At 46.3% G+C, this 21847-nt stretch overlaps 1 protein-coding gene across 1 annotated transcript in view; it reads right to left on the reverse strand.

Annotated features, from left to right (window-relative positions):
- CDON (cell adhesion associated, oncogene regulated) overlaps positions 1–2680 on the reverse strand; it is a 103332-nt gene extending 100652 nt beyond the window's left edge. Inside the window, exon 1 of the mRNA XM_030332223.1 lies at positions 2456–2680. The gene's annotated coding sequence lies outside the window, so the exon portion shown is untranslated. The remainder of the gene's footprint in view (positions 1–2455) is intronic.
- Positions 2681–21847: the final 19167 nt, after the last annotated feature.

Raw genomic sequence — 21847 nt, forward strand, 5'->3', positions numbered from 1 at the left:
ATAGGATATTTACATACAATATAAAATCCTGAATAAAAAACAATAAAACCATTATCTAATCCAATTAACAAAACTTCTTGGGAAAAAAAAAAAGCACTAACTGAAAATCACCATAAAATCAAGTCCTTCAAAGCAATCTATTTAGCAACCAGACTCCAAATTCTCTTTCTAATCTAATTAGTTCCTATTAAGTAGTAAGACCATATATCTTAAAGAAAGACTACCTTGGAGACAACTCCTCTGCTCTTGTGATGTGCTGTCTTATTTTTCCTTCTGCAAAGTACAAATGCTAATTACAAGGCCATAGCTAATGTAATTACATGTTATAAACAACCAATTTTTCAATTAGTTATTTTTAAGTTCCTATCCCAGTCTAATTTCCCTAAGATAATGTTTAATTCCTGAAATCATTTTCCCAGGGTATACCTGGACACAATCACCAGTTTTTAGTCTAAGTTTTTGCAAAAGAAACCTTCCTAGAGAAGAAAACTTTTACTTCAACTTATATTTTGACAAACCCATAAATGAAATCGTCTAGAAAGTTATGAGAGCATAAGGGCAAAGCGGAAAAGAGAAAAGCAGAAGACCTGGTCAACAAATTTTACCTGCCCGCTTTAGAGCAAAGCCCTATGACAAAAGTTTCCACACAAAGCCTCCATCTATATATACCTTGCTGACAGGGGGCGGGGGAATCCTACTTGAAGTGAACTTAATTCCCACTTGCAAAGAAAGCAAAGGATAAGACTGATTTTAGAAGCCAACCTACAACAAGCTAGATCAGTATGTTCCAAGTCCTAAGGGTTCTTTGTACTTCCCGGCTTGAGAGTCAGAGCTGTTTAAGTACTTTCCACAGAAGAGGAGGTTGATGAGAACCATAGCAATCAATCAAAGCATCCCAAGTGAGTTACTACACAAACAATAGCACAGTACTTCTAGTAACTGATTTTCCTGGTTGACTAAACTATTCAAACAAAGACCAGATTTCCACATACTATATCTGAGTTTTTGCATGAAAGTTAAACAATATGTACTTGTGTGTTTTTTATAGAAATATAAATGTTTCTGCTCTACCCACTGCCAAGCACACACCCAGGGCACGTCTTTACAAAATGAAACAGGTTTTCTCCATCCTTCTCATATAACTTAAAGTATGAGGCAGTTTATTTCAACATGTGTATAACAGAAACTACAGTATTTGGTGCCTCTCTGGGTTCCTAAGAATGCTTAAATAGTTAAGCACTAATTTAAAATTTCCAGAATTCTTTTCTTTCATCTTGTCCTACAAGTTGAACTACATTCCCCCTCCCATTTTCAGCTAAAATAGACTCCTTTTCAAAAAATGAGCTATAAAATGTAATAAAATGCTTAGAATTACACTGAGAATAAACCCATTTATTTCCCAGGTCCCCTCCCACCTTGTCCCTCTGTGACACTGCCCTTTAGGGACACCAGGTGTTAGCTGGGAGTCTGAGGGCAATGGTACCAGTGAGGCATGGAAACAGAATTGGCCTCTTTCATTTTTGCTGGCCACTGGCCTGAGAAAAATCTCATGTTAGCTTTTAGTTCAACTTTCTGTTTCTCAAGGTGTTTGATTTAGGACACAGAGGCTGACTTTCTGTTATGATGTTCTCTAAATTCTAGATCTAAAGTGGAAAGCAGCCGGCCCTTAAGGCACCTGCCACCCTCTGTAGTCCTCACCAGGAAAGGCAGGCATTCTGGAGAAGAACTCCTTTTGGAGAGCCTTCCACCTGATTTGGTGGGGTTAGGGAGAACAATGAAGGCAAGGGCAAGGGAGTCTATCTATCCCCCTCAATGATTTATTACTGAAATCCCTAGATGTGGAGAGAAAGCAACAAAGGTCTGGAAGCTGCAGACCGAGATAAATAGCGAGCTGTAATGTATTTAGCAAATGATAATGCAATCCACAGAAAGCTTTACAGAGAAGAAGGAAAAATACACTCCCTGGGGCTGGGAAGTCACTGAGCCTGGGAAGGCAAGAGAAAGATACATTGTGCAGGAAATTTCTCTTGCTTCTCCCTACACATAAATCACTGTCTCTCGCGGGGGCTCTGCGGGATGGAGGTTGAGAGAGGCGAGGGACCCCGCTCCGCTCCCTTGGGAAAACGTGCTGGCGCCCCTGACTCCCGGCTACGCTGGAGCTCACCTGCCCCAGCGGATCATTGTCAAAGAGATTTAATCGTGTTACTGACACCTCACCCCGCCTCCTCCCACGAGGTGGCTCAGCGTCCCCGAGGACGCGGAACGCCGCAGCTCCCCGGTGGGCATCCGTCAGCTGCCCTCCCCAGAACCCGCACGCAGTCCGGGATCCCCACGCCTTGCGGGGCGCACCGACCTGCCCTCCCGCGGACCTCCCGCTCCCAAGCCGCGTGGCCCCCAAGCCCGGGGTCCCCGGACCACCCCTCCCTCCGATCCTGCGGCGGGCCCACCCCCGCACCTCTCAGCGGGGCAGACTCAGTCCCCGGACCTCCTGCGCGGCAGCCGGCTCCGAAAACCACCCCCAGGTCATCCCCCGCGCGCTGGCGGCGGCTACGGCGGCGGCGGCTGCGATCCGAACGGGCCCCTCCATGCACAGAGCAGGGCAGCAGGAGGGCGCGGCGCCTCGCACGCCGGGGCGGGGACGCAGGGGCGGGCGGGCTGGCTAGCGCGGGGTCCCCGCTCTCCTCGCACCGAGCCGCGCGAGCCGGGCACCCGGGACTCAGGGGAGGGGAGCTGGGGGGGGGGGGCGGAGCCACCGGGGCGCGTCCCCGCGGCCGCGCTCCTCTCCGCTCAGGCGCGCGGGCGCGTAACCGGCGGGCTCGGGTCCAGCGAGCAGCACGCGAGGAGCGGGAGGAGGGAACCGGGCCGCAGAGGCCGCAGCGCCCCGCCGGCCCGCGCCCTGCCGGAGGGTGCGCGCGCAGCCTGCCAGATCAGCGGCGGGGGGATGGGCCGTACCAATCTGCGGTGGTGGGGGGGGGGCGCTCCGTCCAGGAGCTTCTCCTCGTCCCCTTCCTGCTTCCTCTACGGGAAAGCGTCCCCAGGAAAGTTGAGTACGGTCTCTGCTTTGGTTTAGGACAGTGAGGCTGAGCGGCCTCAGCAACTCACGGAGACTCCAAGATGCCTGCACTCACTTTCCCCTCACCTTGCTTCCCCGGGAGAGGCGGCATTTCTGGCCCGTCCACAAATGGTCTCCACGCTCCCCTGTTTGCCCGCCCAGGTCCCGCCCCTCGCTCCTCTACCTAAGTAGTGTGTGGAGGCAATGAGTCCAACCCTTCTTTTGGCTCCTACCTGGGCTCTGCCTTCGGATTCCAGCTTCCCGCCGCTTAAGGCTCCTGAGCCTTTTCAGCACTTTCTGTGCGTCCTTTCTTAAGCAGCTGCATCCCGCCGTGCATTCATATACACGCAAGCAGGTAGCAAAACTCAAGAGACTAGGAGAGGCTCAGTGTCACCTGGTGAAACTAACCTGGTCTTTGGTCCCAGAGTCTTCCCACCTCGTCCTTTGGACCTGCCTCGAGTTATTTGATCTCACTGAACTTAAGTTGTTAAACATGAAAAAGGGAAAAATAAATTCTAGTTAAAGGTTGTTGTGAAGCCTAGGTATGATACTTGGTGAAAAGCACCTGACATTCACTGGGCATTTGAGAGCTGTGACTTCTATTACTAGCAGTTTTTTTTTTTTTTTTTTTTTAACCACTGTCATTACTTGTTAATAGTTTAACTACAAAGAAGTCTAGTGAAAGTTCAAAAACATTCAGTACTGGGATGACTGGCTGGCTCAGTTGGTAGAGTGAGTGACTCTTGATCTCCAGGTTGTGGGTTTGAGCACATGTTGCGTGGGTGTAGAGATTACTTAAAATCTTTAGGGGTGCCTAGGTGGCTCCGTCTGTCAAGCGTCCAGCTTCGGCTCAGGTCAGGATGTCATGATGGCGGTTAATGGGTTCAAGCCCTGCGCCTGGCTCTGTGCTGACAGCCCAGAGCCTGGAGCCTGCTTCTGATTCTGTGTCTCCTTCTCTCTCTGCCACTCCCCTACTCACACTCTGTCACTCATGCTCTCTCTCAAAAATAAACATAAAAATAAATAAAACAAAATCTCTGAACACACACACATACACACACACAACATTCAATAGTGAATTTCAGGAGAATATGCCAGTCTCCCTTACCTTCTTACTTGAATTTCACAAAGAAATGCTTTGAAAGTGGTAGGGTTCAAACAGTTTAACTTTCTGCTTTTGCTATGTCCAAGATCTTTGTGAAAGCATTAGATCCTATGAAAGTCAGGATAGGAGGCAAAAAAGAAGCTGTGACTCTAGTTTGTGTTCCATTGTCCCATGTTTTACTTCAAATCACAAATCGGTATGTTATTAACTTAAGGTATAGTAAATGATTTTTCATTCAGCATATAAATCTTATAAACACTGAGAGAGTTCTGTCTGAATAGAATGGAAGTCTTGCAGATTTCTTGTGACACTCATTAAGAATCGTAGCCATCCCCCACCACTGCAGTTACACTAGAGACACTTACAGGTTCCTCTCTTGGAGCCCATATGACTCTGGGAACCCCCAATCTCACAGTGCCATTTGAATATCACTGTACCTATTATTCCTCATAATCAGGCTGAGAAATAATCATGATGATGTTTATTGATAATGATTACTTTTTCTGCCTTGTTCATAAAGTGGAGAAATCATTTCAGATATAAAATAGTATTTCATAGGGGCATCTGGATGGCTCAGTTGGTTGACCTTCCAACTCTTGATTTCAACTCAGATCATGATCCCGGGGTCATGGGATTGAGCCCCACATCAGCTCTGTACTGAGCATGGACCCTGCTTGGGATTCTCTCTCTCTCTCTCTCTCTCTCTCTCTCTCTTTCTCTCTCAAAAAAAAGAAAGAAAGAAAGAAAGAAAGAAAGAGAAATGAAAAAAGGATTTCACCAATGAATCATTTATTTGTTCAGCACTTGCTTTAAAAATGCTAAAAAAAAAAAAAAAACAAAAACAAAAACAGGGTGGCTCAGTCAGTTAAGCATCCAGCTTGGGCTCAAGTCATGATCTTGCAGCTCATGGGTATGAGCCCTGGGTTGGGCTCTGACATCTCAGAGTCTGCTGAGGATTCCCTGTCTCCCACTCTCAGTCTCTCTCTCTCCCTCTCACTCAAAATAAATTTTTAAAAAACTTAAAAATACTAAAAACAAAACAAAACAAAACAAATCAAGGGGCAACCAGTCGGTTGACCATCCAACTCTTTTTTTAAACATTTTATTTATTTATTTATTGTGAGAGAGAGCAAGAGGGAGGGACAGAGAGAATGGGGGAGGGGCAGAGGAGGCGGGGAGAGAGAATCCCAAGGAGGCTCTGAGTGTCAGGTGGAGCCCGATGCTGGGCTCTAACCCACACTTGAACCACACGCTTAACCAGCTGAGCCACCCAAGCACCCAGAGCATCTGACTCTTGATTTCATTTCAAGTCATGATCTGATCAAGGGATGGAGCCCTACATCAGGCTAAAGATTTCTCCCTCTCTCTCCCTCTGCCCCTCTCCCACACTCTCTGTCTCTCTCTCTCTGTCTCTCTCTCTAATAAAAAAAAAGAAAGAAAGAAAAAGAAAAAATTTAAAAAAATACTTAGTAAGCACCTACTCTATGCCGCTGCTAGGCAAAGAGGTACATGGAGAATTATGACCTAGTCCCCAAAGAGCTCACAATCTAATTGTGATCCAGGTGCGTAAATGGATAAGTACACTGACATGTCTTCAGTATAATGAACAAGGAGCTGTGGAAGCACAGGGCAGTGGTGCTAACAGTGCCTGGAGTTTGGGGGAAGGGGAGGGTGGCTTGTCAAGAAAGGCTTCCTAAAAGAAGTGACTCATGAACTAAGTCTTAAAGGATAGTAGGAGTTGGCCAGGTAAAGGTCAAGGAGTGGAAGGGCAGTTTGGCAGAAGGGACATTATGAATAAAGGCATAGAGGTGAGAAACAAGGCAGCCCACTGGATCTTCAAGCTCTTCTCCTTTTTTTTTTTTTTTTGAGAGTGTGTGAGCAGGCGAGGAGCAGAAAGAGAGGGGGACAGAGGATCCAAAGTGGACTCTGCTGACAGCAGAGAGCCTGATGCAGGGCTCAAACTCATGAACCAGGAGATCACGACCTGAACCAAAGTTGGACACCTAACCAATTGAGCCACCCAGGCGCCCCATAAGCTCTTCTTTGTGGTTGAAGTGTAAGGGGCTAGGTGAAGATTGGTAAATGAAGGCACTGCAGAATGAACCCAAAGTCAAATCACAAATCATACCAAGAAGCTGGTACTTTATCCTATAGGCAATGGAGAATCAATGCAGGGTTTTACATGGGAGTGTAATATGGTCAGATTTGTCTTTAGAAACATGACCTAGCATCAGTGATGAGGATGGACTGAGGGAGCCAAGTCTGAGATCAAAAAATTTGGAAGCTTCAGAAGCTGTCTAGACAGTCCAGTTGGAGCAAGAGACTGAACTGCTCCAGTTGAATCAAGGACAGTAGTAAAGCAAGAGCAGAGAAGAGAGGAGAGAGTCCAGAAACAAGAGGAAAATTTGGCAGGACTTGGAAACTGACTTCATGTGGAAAGTGAAGAAGACAGGGGACTCAAGGATGACAACAGCCTTCTAGCTTGAGTGGATGATAGTCATGCTCCCTACCCCCATGGTACCTGGGAGAAAATAATGCCCAGCAGGAGATATAGGTTTTAGGGAAACAATGATATGTTCAATTTGAGCCTTTTGAATTTGAGGTCCCTGTGGAACCTCCAAGTACAGGTGTCCACAGATTGATAAGTCCAAGCTGGACATATAGATTTGAAAGTCATCAGTATAGAGTATATTTATGTCACAAAAATATTCCCTCAGAAAGAATATGGAACCCTATAAAGTTGTAGCCAAGGGTCAATTTCTAAAACTCTGATAACTAAAGCCCTTGATTATCTTGATGAATTTGGACGGAAGGTTGTTGACTGACTTCAAGGTGTGACACATGAAAAAGATGCTTGAGTAAGGTGGTAAGGGTTTGGAATAACCATTAGGAAAAATGAGAGTTGAAAACTAAAAGTTGAAAATCAATCCCCGGAGTAATGAGTGATGCTGAGAGCCTGGCTAAGGTTGGGGATCATGAATTTGTAGGGGAGGCATCTGCATGATTGTTTGATTTCCTCTATCAAAATTTAACCATTCAGGTGTAAGGGGAAAAGCATAACACTGATCCAAATTTGCAGCTTCACTGGGGGATGTGCAAGAAGGAGAAAAATACATGGTAGTCGTAAGAAAGTAATTTAAATCATCAATCACAGGATCCAAAGTGTCAGCTGGAAAAGAATGATAGATTGGAATAAAAGGTCAGACAAAAGAAAAGGAGATTTCCGTGAGGTTGTTACAAGATTGAGGAGTAAAAAAGACAAGAGGTCTTTGGTTATGATTACTCACCATTTCCGAAGCGCAACAATTACGGTGATGATTATAGATCTAGCACGCTACTGGATGCTGGTGGAGGAAATGGTGCAGAGACCTCAGGTCATTATAATTTATGGGATCAGAGCTGGAGACATGGGCAGACATTGAAGAGCCCGAGAGAAATGTTCAAAGAAATACCATGAGCCCAGTGCCCGAGTCCACAATGACTGGGTGGGAAGGTTGATAGATGCTTAAGTGCCATGGATGTACATTCAATGAATTTTAGGCCTGAATCGGGTGCTTTTATAATACAAAATAGATACTAAAGCTGGTTCTCCAAGAATAACATGATAGACTAAGTAGAGCCAAGCAGACCTATATCAAATTCTGACTCTACCTCATTTGACTTGGTCAAGTTATTTAAACTCTTGGGAGTCTTGTTTTTGCTGGTCATTTGTGAAATAGGGATGATACTAACACCCGACTGAGAGTTGATAATATGACTTCTTTTCATAGGAAGATTAATTGAGCTAATACCTGTGAAATACTAGTTGGCAAAAGCAAACACTGAATAAAATTTAGCTATTATAATAATAATAGTTAATGCTTATCTAGCACTTGTTATGCCAAGTATTATTTTAAGCGTTAGTCCTGTGTTACAAATGAGAGAACTTGAGGCCGAGCAACGTGATGTGTCCTGACCAGGATCACACACCTAGTTAGTGTAGACCTTGTGTTTAGACCCAGGTAGTCCGGTTCTAGACAGAGGCTGGACTCTTAATTACCGCACATTAATGTATCCCCACAATAAGAATATTTATTGTTATTGCTATCACTTCAAATGATTGTGTCAATCAAAAAACGTCTATTGAGCACCTTTTAGGTGTAAGGCACTAGATTAAAGAGGTATAAAAAAGAGGTGCCTGGGTGGCTCAGTTAAGCATCCGACTTTGGCTCGGGTCACGATCTCACAGTTCCTGAATTAGGTTCCTGAATTCAAGCTCCCGGCGGGCTCTCTGTTGCCAGAGCAGAGCCCCCTTCCAGAGCCTCTGTGGCCCTCTCTCTCTGCCCCTCCCCGACTCGAGCTCAGGTGTGCACGCTCTCTCTTTCTCTCTCTTTCTCAAAAACAAATAAACATTTTTTTAAAGAGGTATAAGAGGGGTGCTTGGGTGGCTTAATCCGTTTAGTTAGGTGTCCGATTTCAGCTGAGGTCATGATCTCACGGTTCGTGGGTTCGAGCCCCGCATCAGGCTCTGGGCTGACAGCTCAGAGCCTGGAGCCTGCTTCAGATTCTGTCTCTCTCTCTCTCTCTCTCTCTCTCTGCCCCTCCCATGCTCACGCCCTGTCTCTCTCTCTTTCTCAAAAATAACATTTAAAAATTAAAAAAAAAAAAAGGTATAAGAAAATGCCTAGATTTAAACACATCTATGACCTCCTCAGGATCCCTCCGCTTCGCCTGTCTCTAGGACACTCGGCTACCATGGCAACGTATTTGGTGCTCCTCCCACTGTTCCTGGGCCCTGCACAGCTTAGGACCTCACCACCCAGCATGTGCTGAGATGGCCAGGTGACCTAACCCAAGAATGCAGGACGTGTTTCCCCCATGAATGTGAGAAGGACATGGAAGAAGAGCTCAACAGATTTCCTTCTCCTTCCCTCCACCCGGTGGCATGAGTTTTCGGTAAATCTTATCTGGAGACGTCCCTGGTGACGGAACAGGAGCACCTGTTGTGTGACCAGCTGTGACCTTGCGTTTGTTTCCCGACTTTTCCTACCACGTTTCCATTTTCCCTCACTCTCACCTGGAATTGACTTAATTGCCCCAATTTCTGTTTACCAGAGAGACTCTAAACATAAGGACTTATGTTCATAAAACTTTAGAAGGATCAGACCTACCTCTACATAAAATGTAAGTAACAATACAGATAAGTATGTGATAAATACTGAGTGAGTAGGATGCACCAGGGCACAAGTTTGAGTCCTCACCTGAATCTGAGCTACGTGATCTTGTATTTTCTATGCCTCAGTTTCCTCATACGTAAAATGGGGAGAATCATCACTGTCCCCAGTGTATGCACTTTCATACACTGATGGTGAGAGTAAAAAATGGTACAGCCTCCAGGGAAGAACATTTGATGACATTTATCAAAATTTATTGTGATTTTGCCCTTGGATCCAGTGGTTCCAGTCTTAAAACTTATCCTACAGATGCTCTTGCACTCACGTAAAATGCTGCATGTAAGGCCCATTCGTCGCAACATTATCTATGACACATTGGAAATAGCCGGAGTGTCCATTACGAGGAACTATATCCACACAATGGAATAGTATGCCGCTGAGAAAAGAAAAAAAAGACACTCTAGATAGCTGCTACGGAAGATACTCCCGATTCTACCGTTTGTGACAACACGGATGGACCTTCATGCTGAGTGAAATCAACCAGACCCAGAAAAACAAATGCTATATGATCTCACTTGTATGTGGAATCTAGGTAACAGAACTCATAGAAGCAGAGAACAGGTTGGGGGTTACTGGAGATGGGGTTGGGGGTAGGGGGAATTGGGTGAAGGTGGTCAAAAGCACAACCTTGTAGTTATTAGATAGAGAGGTCCTGGGGACGTAACACACAGAGTGGCCACTATGGTGAACAATCCTGGCTTGTGTATTTGAAAATTTCCAAGATAGTAGATGTTAAGGGTTCTCATCATAAGAAGAAAAATTATAGTTATGTGAGGTGATAGATTTTAACTTATTGTGGGGATCTTTTCACAATATACCCATTTATCAAATTGTTATGTTTTGCACCTTCTACTCGTACAATGTTATATGGCAATTCTATCATAGTAAAACTGGGGAGGATAAAAGTACTCTAGGACACATCATGAAATGGAAGAGAGGGAGGGCGATGTAAATGCAGAATGGTGTATATAGTGGGGGCTCAGTTGGTTAAGCTTCCAACTTCAGCTCGGGTCATGATCTAACGGTCTGTGAGTTCAAGCCCCACATGGGGCTCTGTGCTGACAGCTCAGAGCCTGGAGCCTGCTTCAGATTCTGTGTCCCCCTCTCTCTCTGCCCCTCCCCAATTCACACTCTGTCTCTCTCTGTCTCTCAAGAATGAATAAATGTTAAAAAATTTTTTTTTAATTAGAAAAAAAGAATGGTGTATATACTGTTATGTGCTATTATGTAGAGTTAGGAAGGAAAAACTAGGAATATATATTTGTATTTACTGATCTTTTGCATAAAGAACCACGGGAGGGATGCAAAGAATAACTTAAAAATGATTAGCTCTGGTGGAAGGTGGGTAAACAGTATTGACAGAAACAGAGATAAAATTGAGGCTTTTAAAAAAAAAGGTTTTTTAATTTATTTTTGAGAGAAAGAAAGCAGAGGAGGGACAGAGAGAAAGAGAATCCCAAGCAGATTCTGCGCTGTCAGTGACGAGCCCGACAAGGGGCTCGAACTCAAGAAACTTGAGCGTGGCCTGAGCTGAAATCAAGAGTTGGATGCTTAACCTACTGAGTCACCCAGGTGCCCCAAAGCTTTTTATAATATTTTGATTTTTGAACACGTAAATAGGTTACTTATACAAAACAAAAATTTAATATGAAAATAGTATCTGTCTTTCAAGGCTTAAACGAGATAATGTGTTGAATTCCTAGCGTAGTAACTGAAGGACAGTAGGAGCTCAGTAAACGGTCACTACAAAAAAACCCCCACCAAAACCAAAAAAAACAAAAAACAAAAAACCAACATTCAGCTGAAATGGAGAAATAAAGGCTTCAAGAAGGAAAGAGAACTTAACCTCAGCTCACAGGCTGGGGAATACTCAGAAAGAGGTAGAGAAATGGGGTCCATGCCCAACGAGGAAGTGCAGGGGACAATGGAACAAAGCTATCAAATCAAGGTTGCAGGTAGAAGACTCTAGATAGGGGAGGGCCCGGGGGACTCCAGCAGAGGAGCAGTGAAGTTAGTGAAGAAGTTAGTGAGACAAATTGGGGCCACATAGGGGAGGATTTGAATTGTAGATAAGACCTTTATTCTTGGGTACTAATAACTAATTGTATTGTATCTTACGTCAGGAACTCAAATCTTAGTGTCTGGATCCAATACCAGCTCACATTAATGTTATAAGCCTCTAAAATATCCTTGGGCTGGGGGTGCCTGGGTAGCTCAGTCAGTTAAGTGTCTGACTCTTGATTTCAGCTCAGGGCATGATCTCACAGTTCATGAGTTTGAGCCCCACGTCGGGCTCCCCAGTGGACAGTGCAGAGCCTGCTTGGGATTCTCCGTCTCCCTCTCTTCCTGCCCCTCCCCCGCTCACTCTCTATTTCTCTCTATCAAAATAAAGAAATAAACACTTAAAAATAGAAAAAATATCCCTGAACTAGAAACAATCTAAAAGACATTGCAAAAGTGAAAAAGTGTCCCTTTTGGCAACAGCAAGATTGGTCAAAGTGGATCATCATCAAGCTGGCTCAGTCTGTTGAAGGTTTGCCAAGTAAAGAGTGATTTCACATGTTTTGCTTTGGGTCATGGCTTTGGATTTTATGTGATCTTATTTGCATAAGAAAAACATTAATCCATTTAAAATTGACAAAGAGAAGGGAAAATGACCGTCTAAAAGTCAATTGGTTTAAGGCCTTTCTCTTTACTCTCTGCTAAGGGTTCCAAAGTTCAAAACAGCAACTAAATCCCCACAATAAGCTGGACCCAGAGGGTTAAATAATAACAGAAGCCGCTTGTTCTATTTGGATAATTTCCAAATTTATACAACAAAGTTCCCATTAAATATGCAGGAAGTTCTAATTATTTATGATGTAATTTAATATTGACATGCTATTAAATGACCTGACCCTCCCCCAGACTTTCAGAGTTTTACATCTGAGGACTGCAAGGTAAACTCTCTTACCATGACCAGAGGTTGGTAATCAACAGTTTGGCCCTGCGAGGTATTGTTTTCTTCAAAAAGAAATTCCTACAGCTTGACTGTATTCTCACTGTCTTATACATTTCCTGAATTGTGTGCAAGAGGATTTCACGGAGAGGGAGAGTTCTATGGCCTTTTTTATGCTGAACAGGCTAAGCCCCGGAGACTCACCGCCTAAATCCATTACACACAGATCACCTAACTCTGTGACTGGGTTTGTGATGCTAGATTAACTTACCCACACACCAGGACAGAAGAAAATGACTTTACACTATCTTCTTTGCGCTAGCAAAGAATGTGGAGATCATTTTACGGAAAATGGAAAGACAGGGAGGCGCTGAACAGATATGGATGCCACCTTCCATGCCATTGAGTTACATGCGGCAAAGGAGCGCCTGTCTGAGATGTGAAAGAGAATGACCAGCCGGGGATATTTGCAGAAGCTAGCAGCTAACGAATGAGTTATTTGAGGCTGGATGGCCTCATAGAAAAAGTTATTGAACTAAGGAGTGGGAAACCTGTTCAGTACAATTTATTCCCAGATCCCTCATCCTCCTGTCCACTGTGTGAACGTGGGGCAAACATTTCATCTCTACGGTAGAATTTCCTTCCTTTCTCTCAAAGAGGAGAAAGGAGCTACAGTGCATCAAGGTCTCTGAGAGCCTGGCATTGTCAGAGCAAATTCTGGCAACTTCAAAGCTCTAGCATGAGTTGGAACAAAAAGATTTTGACATAATGTCTTAGCTGCTGCTGGAAGGATTTGGTTTTGAGTCTCTTCCAGACATCAAACACCTAGGGCAGTCTAACTGGGCTAGTCTCCGGGGGTGCTGGAGGCCTTCTTATCAGTTGTGAATATTCCTTATGGCAGCAGCAGAAAATGTTAGGAAAATTAACTTGCACTTTGGACAAATTACTTAACATGCTTTGTGCATCCGTCTTCCCATCCAAATAGGTACGATTCACAATGAGAAACGGGAAAGGTACCATTTGCTAAGACTGTGGTGGGTTTAGTGACATAATGCATACAAAGAACTTGGCCCAGAAACAAGGGCATAATCAAGAGTAAAGATGAATGTTATTTTGTAGGGGTTTTTATTTGTTTTTTTATTTTAGAAAGCGAATGAGCAGGAGGGTGAGAGAGGAGAGAGAGAATCTTATTTTTAATGTTTATTTTGAAAGAGAGAGAGACAGAGCATGAGTGCGGGAGGGACACAGAGAGAGAGGGAGACACAGAATGAAGCAGGCTCCGGGCTCTGAGTGGTCATCACAGAGCCTGACGTGGGGCTCGAACCCACAAACTGTGAGATCATGACCCGAGCCTAAGTCAGACGCTTAACCAGCTGAGCCACCCAGGCACCCCAAAGAGGAGAGAGAATCTTAAGCAGGCTCCACAGTCATGGGACTCAATTCAGGACCTGGGATCACGCCCCGAGATGAAATCAAGAGTCAAATGCTCAACCGACTGAGCCAGCCAGGCGCCCGGCCTGTTACTATTTTTATCATCATCATCGTGGTAAAAATCATTCCCTCCTACAGACCAAAGTTGTCTCTAATTGCTTTAGCTGTGAGCACCTATCATGTTAGGCAATGAAAGAGCAAAGCACACATGACCTACTGGTTTGTGTGACGGCCTTTCACAGATTAGTAATAAGGGTGATGCTTGCTGTGTATACCGTATAGGTATTTATCCACAAGGGGCATCAATTTGGAAGACTGGTAAGGATCAGAGAAGCTTGGCGCTCCGTAAATATTACATTGTGCTTGTTAACAAAATGAATGCAAACGTGTATTTTAAAAGGGAATCTCATTAATCATTACTTTTACTCTTGCTTTGCCTTATGTAACAAGGTGTTTTCTTTGGTTAATTAAAAGTACTTATAAGGGGTATCAGTGCTGATACCCTTTAAGACCAGGGTTCTGAACGGAGTCCTCTGCACTTCCGCATTGCCATCCAGCCAGATGGATTCCCTGGGGGCTAGAGAGACACCCCCCCACCCCCCACCAGGGCCCCGCAGGGAGAGGATGCCATTAGAGGGCATCTGGACTCTGGCATGTTGGAGCAGAGTTAACAGACTAAAGAAGCTAGTGGCTCACGTCTTGGGTGACTCTCCTCCCAGCGGTTTTGGGTACAGCCTGTACGTTCACATTTATGCCAGCAAAGTGGAGTAGGGGGGGAAGCAAAGAGGGAGAGAGCACCTGGGAGCTGATACCTGAGTGAGGGAGGCTTAGGAAGGGGCAGCAGGGATGGAGAAAAAATGAAATCAGGGGTCATTTCCTTTCTCCTTCCAATCCACTCCTCCCTCTCTTTGATGAGCCATTTTGCTGTTACGAAATTACATGGTGCTGTTACTCACTGCCCCTGGCTTCCTTGCGTGGGAACTGTTAATGAAGGGAAAGCAATCGAGGAGACAGGTTTTCTGCAGGTTTCTCCAGGTTGGAGATGACACTGGCTATGGGCTTCCCAGTGTTTTGAGGCTGCAAGACTTGAGTGAACTAATTCAATCCAAGGTGTCAGTGACTGATAGCTTTATAAGTAGTTCTCCCAGCATGTAAGGAAATGGCTCTCCGGGAGTAGATTTTTGGATACTGTAAGTAGATCTTAGGGAGATGTTTTGGATTTGGGGGACCATCTATCTCCTCCGCCTCTCAGGTAGCCGCTCTTTCAGGTGACAAGCAATGCTTTAAGGGCAGAGATTAGCAACCATCCCAACCTGGTCCCAGGCTGGGAGGGGGCACGGGAAAAGCTGGAGAAGAGCCCATTCACATGGCCGCTCCCATTCTAACTCACACCCCACCTGCATCAGGAATACCTCTTTCCCCTTTCCTCTGTGGTATTCATTTCAGGCTTTTTTTAAATTTTTTTTTAATGTTTATTTATTTTTGAGAAAGAGAGAGACAGAGTGCAAGTGGGGGAGGGGCAGAGAGAGAGGGAGACACAGAATCTGAAACAGGCTCCAGGCTCTGAGCTGTCAGCACAGAGCCCGACGCGGGGCTCGAACCCACGAACCGTGAGATCATGACCTGAGCCGAAGTCAGCCGCTTAACCGACTGAGCCATCCAGGCGCCCCTCATTTCAGGCTTTGTCAAAAGCTCAACACTGAGACAATTAGCCTCTGCCCACAGCCGGCAGCCAGCTCTTGGGCCCCTTCACCTTAATGGTGGCACTGTGCCTGAGGAGATACTCTGTGTAGCATTCTTCACAGATGCCTGAGGGGGAGGGCGATAGGCCTTTCTGTAGAAGAAAGGAATCGAAGTGGGGAAGTTGAGACTTAAAACTCAAAATCAACCAAACCAACACAAAATGTCAGGACTCCAACTTTTTTCCAGAGTGAGATAATTTTCTTTATTACCTAACCATAAGCCATGACTTTGGGGATTATATGTGCCCTCTTAAACTCAGCAGGCCCCGGCCCCTGCCCCCACGCATAAGGATGGCTCAGAGATGGCTTGCTCCTCTCAGCAAAAGCCTTAATTTACCCCCTCGCAAGTCAGTGCCTCACACTCCTGACCAGGAGGCGTGTAATCTCAGGGGTCCTTTCCGGACCGAGAAGGCTGGCTGCATAGTCCTCTAACATGGGAAATGTTTCAGGACCTCTTTGAGATGCTCAGGCCATCTGGATTCCTGTCTGTGAGCCATGTGATCTGTCTGCAGGGGAAAGTCACCAGTGAGACGGTCATTCCCAGGCTTCTCCTCTATCAACGTTTGCAGCCACAGTGTGGAAAGTTAGCCCTTTGTTTTCCTCCAGTGCCGGGATCTGTGCATATTTCCACCCTTAAGGTGACCTTAGAGATGGCTCAGAGGGTGCCGAACTTAATAAGCCCTTGGCAAAGTGAGCCAAAGGCAAGAAGGAGGTGGAATAGATCACTGTCCCTCTTCTCTCTCTTCCTGTAGTTCTCTCTCTACCTTTATTGTTGTTTTGAATTTTTTAAATGTTTATTTAATTTTGAGAGAGAGAGAGAGAGAGCACGCGCACACCAGTGGGGGAGGGGCAGAGAGAGAGGGAGTCACAGAACCTGAAGCAGGCTCCAGGCTCTGAGCCATCAGCAGAGAGCCCGATGCGGGGCTCGAACCCACAAACTGTGAGATCATGACCTGAGCCGAAGTCGGTTGCTTCACTGACTGAGCCACCCAGGCGTCCTCCTCTCTCTCCCTTTAAAATGCTGACATTGCCATAGCTCTCAGGGTTAAAGTTCACTGATTTTTAAATAGAATAAATGTATTTGATGACATTTACTAAGCTATTACTAAGCTATATTGTCAAGCAGAACATAATGTTTCTACGCTTGGTTGTGTCTGCCTCCTATTTTTGCTTTCCTGGGAGAGATCACCATATATTTTCCTACCTTTTTTTTTTTTTTTTTTTTTTTGAGCCACCAAAGACCCAGGCAAATCAACAAATGCTTATCAAGCTTTTTCTGTTTGTTCATCACTTGCCTGTAGAAGAATACAACAGCATTTCAGCTGTGGAGATAAAATACGATAAAATACGCACTTATGTAGTCTCTATTAAGCGCCAGGCACAGAGTGCTAAGCATTTTTTATAAGCACTCATTTAATATTCCTGTGAGATAGGCATTATTTTTTTTAAGCTTATTTATTTACTTTGAGAGAGAGAAAGAGCAAGAGAGGGGAGCAAGTGGGGGAGGGGCAGAGAAAGAGCAAGTGGGGGAGGGGCAGAGAGCGAGGAGAAGAGAGAGAGAATCCCAAGCAGGCTCCTCGCTGTCAGTGCAGAGCCTGACGCGGGGCTCGAACTCATGAACCATGAGATCATGACCTGAACCAAAACCAAGAGTCGGAGACGCTTAACCGACTGAGCCACCCCAGGCACCCCGAGATGGGCCTCAGGGTTCCTAACTTTACAGGTGAGGAAACCAAAGTTCAGAGAGATTGAGTAACTTGCTCAAGGTGACACGACTAGAGAGGATAGAGCTGGATTCGAATCCCAGTAGCTGAACTTCAGAATCCACACGCATAACTCAGGCTATGCAGCCTTTCCAACGGGTCTCCGTGACGGTGAGGAAGCCACGCAAAGCAGCGTATAAACGAACGCTCGTTTGCTATGGTGTAGACTGAGGTTATGGGTTCAAAAAGCAGGAAAGCAATGGTTCTTGGGAAAGAACCACAGAAAGAGCTGGGTTGGCTGATGGAATACATTGTTCTCAGGCAGCGTGAGGCAGACAACCCAGGGATCCAAAGAGAAGCTAAGAAAGACAGAGGGTGGGAACCTTGCCTGACTTCAGAGTCAGGAAAATAGCAAAGTTCTTTTCCACAAAGTGATGGTAAGAATAGTACCTCCCTCCTGGTTTCGTGAGGATTAGAACAATGCCGTGCACGTAGCAGGCTCAGTGTCAAGTGTTGGCTATACTATTACTATTATTGTTCTTGGATGAACTTTCACTTCGAGCCTGGCTACAGTTGGGGAGAGGGGAGCCTGGCTTATATTATGGTGTCTTAGGTTAGTGACTGGAATACACTGAAAACCTTTGTTCCTTGGCAAAGCAACGCCGTGCTCTCATTTCAAACCCACTTATAAATTCTGCAATGGAAAAAACGAGGCTGGCCCTTCGGGAACTCACTGTAAGGGCCTGAGGCTCGCGCCACAGTCTCACTAAGTCCACTGGCAGAAGACCTTTGGGCCACCCAGCCCCACCTGGAGGAGGAAGGCGACGAAACGGGTGATCTCACCACGTCCCCTTTGACCAAGGAGAGGGCCGGAGTCTGTGATCCCGTAAACAGACTCCTAGGCCTTGCAAACCATGGGCGTTTTTGTGGATTGTTCTTTGTTCAGAAAAAGCCAGAGCAGTCTCGAGAAGCCTGCAGAATGTTAGAGCTGTCGCTTCTAGAGTAACGTAACTCTGTCTGTTACCCAGCCGATCAGCAAAGCAAAGCAAAGCAAGGTATATGTCTCCATGAGTCTCCATGAGTCATTTAATATTTAATATTCACAGTGCTGGCAGTTTTTTGACTGATGCAAATGTTTTGCAAACAGAACCCGGGCCTGTTTTCTCCACGCTCCCCCACCCCTGTCGAGTGAGAGGTTGGCAGAGGCAGTGCTAAACTAGTAGGGCCGATGAGATACTATCTCTGTCTCCTTGTAACACAAAACATTTATTTTGCAGCGAGTGAACACAAAATTGAAAGGGCTCCAAGATTTCTGGGAGCAAGAGGCTTGATCTCCCCTTAGCTGGACCGCCTGGTTTGTTGACTTTCTGCCTTTTGTCTCCCCCGTGGCAGTGATCAGCTCCACCTGAGACCTATGCAATTAGGAAGGCAGTTCTAGAAGCACCAGATCGTCCCCCACCTCGGGCCCCAGAAGTTAGGAAAACTGTCTAGGCGGCTGAGAGGATGAGAAACGTACAGCAGAAGAGATGAGCTCTGATGGGCAAAACCAGGTTTGGTGATGGCCTCCCGCTTCTCCGGCTTCTTCCTAAAGCCCAGATGCACGCGTGGCCGGGCCCACACAGCAGCCTCAGCAGTCACACGGGGCACTTTGTGGAGGGCCTCACTTCCACGCAGCCGGACCACAGCGCCTCCAGATCTGTGACCACCGAGGCAACGTCACGGCGGACTTAGTTCCCTGGCTGTACCAGCCTCAGACGCTGCCTCAGTTGAAATCCCGGCTCTTACTAGGCATGTGCCCTGGGCAAGTTATTTAATTTCTGTGTCTGCAAAATGAGGATAATAATTGTACCTACCCCCGTGGGCTGTTGTGACAATTAGAACGTAGGCTCAATATAAGTGTCGGCTACGCTATTACTATTATTATCGGTGGGGAAGGGGGAGTAAAGTCCTGCTTCGCAGTCCGAGTCATGAGCACCTGCTCTCAGCGGCGTCATTGTGCCCACAGGCTGGGCCCCGGTGCTTCTCCCAGGGCTCTCATCTCGAAGGAGCACTCTTCTTACCTCCCAGCTGGCTTTGTGTTGTCTCTGAGGCTCCTGGCTTTCAGAACCAATTTCTTCGCTCCTGCTTCTTACATGGGGCTTCCAGCACCAGCCTGTATCGCTCAGTCTGTTCAGTGTTTAAAAACACTGTCTTGGGGCGCCTGGGTGGCGCAGTCGGTTAAGCGTCCGACTTCAGCCAGGTCACGATCTCGCGGTCCGGGAGTTCGAGCCCCGCGTCAGGCTCTGGGCTGATGGCTCGGAGCCTGGAGCCTGTTTCGATTCTGTGTCTCCCTCTCTCTCTGCCCCTCCCCCGTTCATGCTCTGTCTCTCTCTGTCCCAAAAATAAATAAAAAACGTTGAAAAAAAAATTTAAAAAAAAAAAAAAAACACTGTCTTTGTCCAAGGTGCCTTAACCAAGTGGGTTAAGCATCTGACTCTTGATTTCGACTCAGGTTATAACCCCTGGGTCATGGGATCAAGCCCCACTTCGGGCTCCACGCTGAGCATAGAGCCTGCTTATATGAGTCTCTCTCTCTCCCTCTGCTCTTCCCTGCTCTCACTCTCTCTCTTTAAAATAAAATAAAAATATTTTGAGGCCACCTCAGTGGATTAAGTGTCCAGCTTCAGCTCAGGTCAAGGTCTCGCGGTTCATGGGTTCGAGCCCCGCATCAGGCTCTGTGCTGACAGCTGAGAGGCTGGATCCTGCTTTGGATGTTGTGTCTCCCTCTCTCTCTGCCCCTCCCCCGCTCATGCTCTGTCTCTCAAAAGATGAATAAACATTAAAAAAAATTAAAAATAAAATAAAATAAAATATTTTAAAAAAACAAACAAAAACACAACGCCCCCCCCCCCCAAAAAAACCCCCCCCACAATCTTTGTCTAAACTCTGCTTTCCATGGGCAGGGGGAGATGGGTGGCTCAGTTGGTTGAGTGCCTGTCTCTTGATTCTGGCTAGGGTCATGATCTCAGCTAGGGTCATGATCTCGCAGTACATGAGTTCAAGCCCTGCATCGGGCTCCGCCCTCTCTCCCTCCCCCCTGCACCCCCACCTCATGCTCTCTCTCTCTCTCTCTCTCTTTCTCAAAATAAACTTAAAAAAATTATTTTTTAAACTCTGCCTTTCAAGAAAGGAGAAATATCTAAAGGGTTTGTCCCCGGAGGTGATTTATAACCACACTGCCCCAGTCTTGCTCCAGAAAATGCACCATCTCCCCGTTCAGTTTTTCATTTAACTCAGATTTATTGAGTGCTGTTAACATCAGAGTTTCTCAGCCTGAGCACTCTGTGATATTCTGGACTAGATAATTCTTTGTTGAGGGGGCTAGCCCGTAAGACATTTAGCAGCATGGCCCCGGTCGTGACAATGCAAAATATCTGTAGATTTTGCCCATGTCCCCAGACATAAGGTTATCAGAGTTAGCAAATGAATATATAAAGATTTTCTTTTTAATCTGGCAGTTTTACTCTGGGGCAGATTGCCATCGGTCGAGAACTACTGGGCTAGACAGACCCTGTGCCTGGTGCGTTCATAGCCTCGCACCCACATGAACCCTGGGTAAGGCAGTTATTAGCGACCCATTCTGAAGATGTCGAATCTGGGTCTTGGAGAGGGACGTTTCGCCAGGGTCCAGATGCATGAGTAATTTCAGTGTGCTTTCCATTGTATTCCAGCAGCTGAATGGGGCTTGACCTTTTATAGCTTCGTCCGTGTTTATGAGCCTTGAGGGGCCCCATTCCCACCTCACTCCACCCCTTCTGTGCTGATGCTCTGATAATTGGGACATTGACTGTACAAAGGGCCGAACTAGACACTGTCCTACAAACCTCTCCACCCCACACAGCTCTGAAAGCCTCTCTTGGAGAGAAGGCAGAGGAAGGAGAGGAGGGTCCCTGCCTCCCACAGCTCTGCAGCCAAAGCCCGGAGAGACAAAAGGCAGCGCGGGGCTGTGCGGCCGCCGTGATTATTTCCCTTGCTCTATCACCCAGCTCAATGGGGCATTCTGGATCCCTGCCCTCCAATACTCAGGGGCCTTATTAACAGAGCTCAGCTGTTGTCCAAAGCCCTTACCTCACCCAAGAGGGCTGTATTTGCATGATAATGCCCTCTTTGGGGGAATTATTGCTTAATTAAAGAACAGCAATCCCTTTAATTAGCATGTCTCCTTGCTCCCTGGTACTTTCAGGGATTCAAATGAGCTCCTCATTAGGTATTGGCACTTGGACAAATCTGGGGCTTCTGGCTGCGCAGGGAGGCTCCCAGGGCAGGCAGCCCCAGCCGGGACCTCAGACACGGGGAGGCCCAGCCCTGGCGGAGAGCACAGCCGGGGCTTTGTGAGAAGGACAGACCGAGGCCGGCCAGCACCCTTGGGGCCGCAACCCAGCGCGCAGAGAAGGGCCGGGCCCTGATGGTGCTATCTGCAGGCTTTCTCTCTACCTCAGTTTCTCCGCCTGAGCTATGGTCCTCTTTTCAGCTCATTTGCCCAACACATTTAGCTGCTTTACCCATTCTTCTCCCCTGGTGAATGCTTTGAGGTTCTTTCTATCACCTTAACCCATCTCTGTCTCTGTCTCTGTCGCTGTCTTTCACACACACACACACACACACACACACCACACCCGAACCT

This window comes from Lynx canadensis, chromosome D1, assembly GCF_007474595.2.
Source record: "Lynx canadensis isolate LIC74 chromosome D1, mLynCan4.pri.v2, whole genome shotgun sequence".
Classification (NCBI taxonomy): Eukaryota; Metazoa; Chordata; class Mammalia; order Carnivora; family Felidae; genus Lynx; species Lynx canadensis.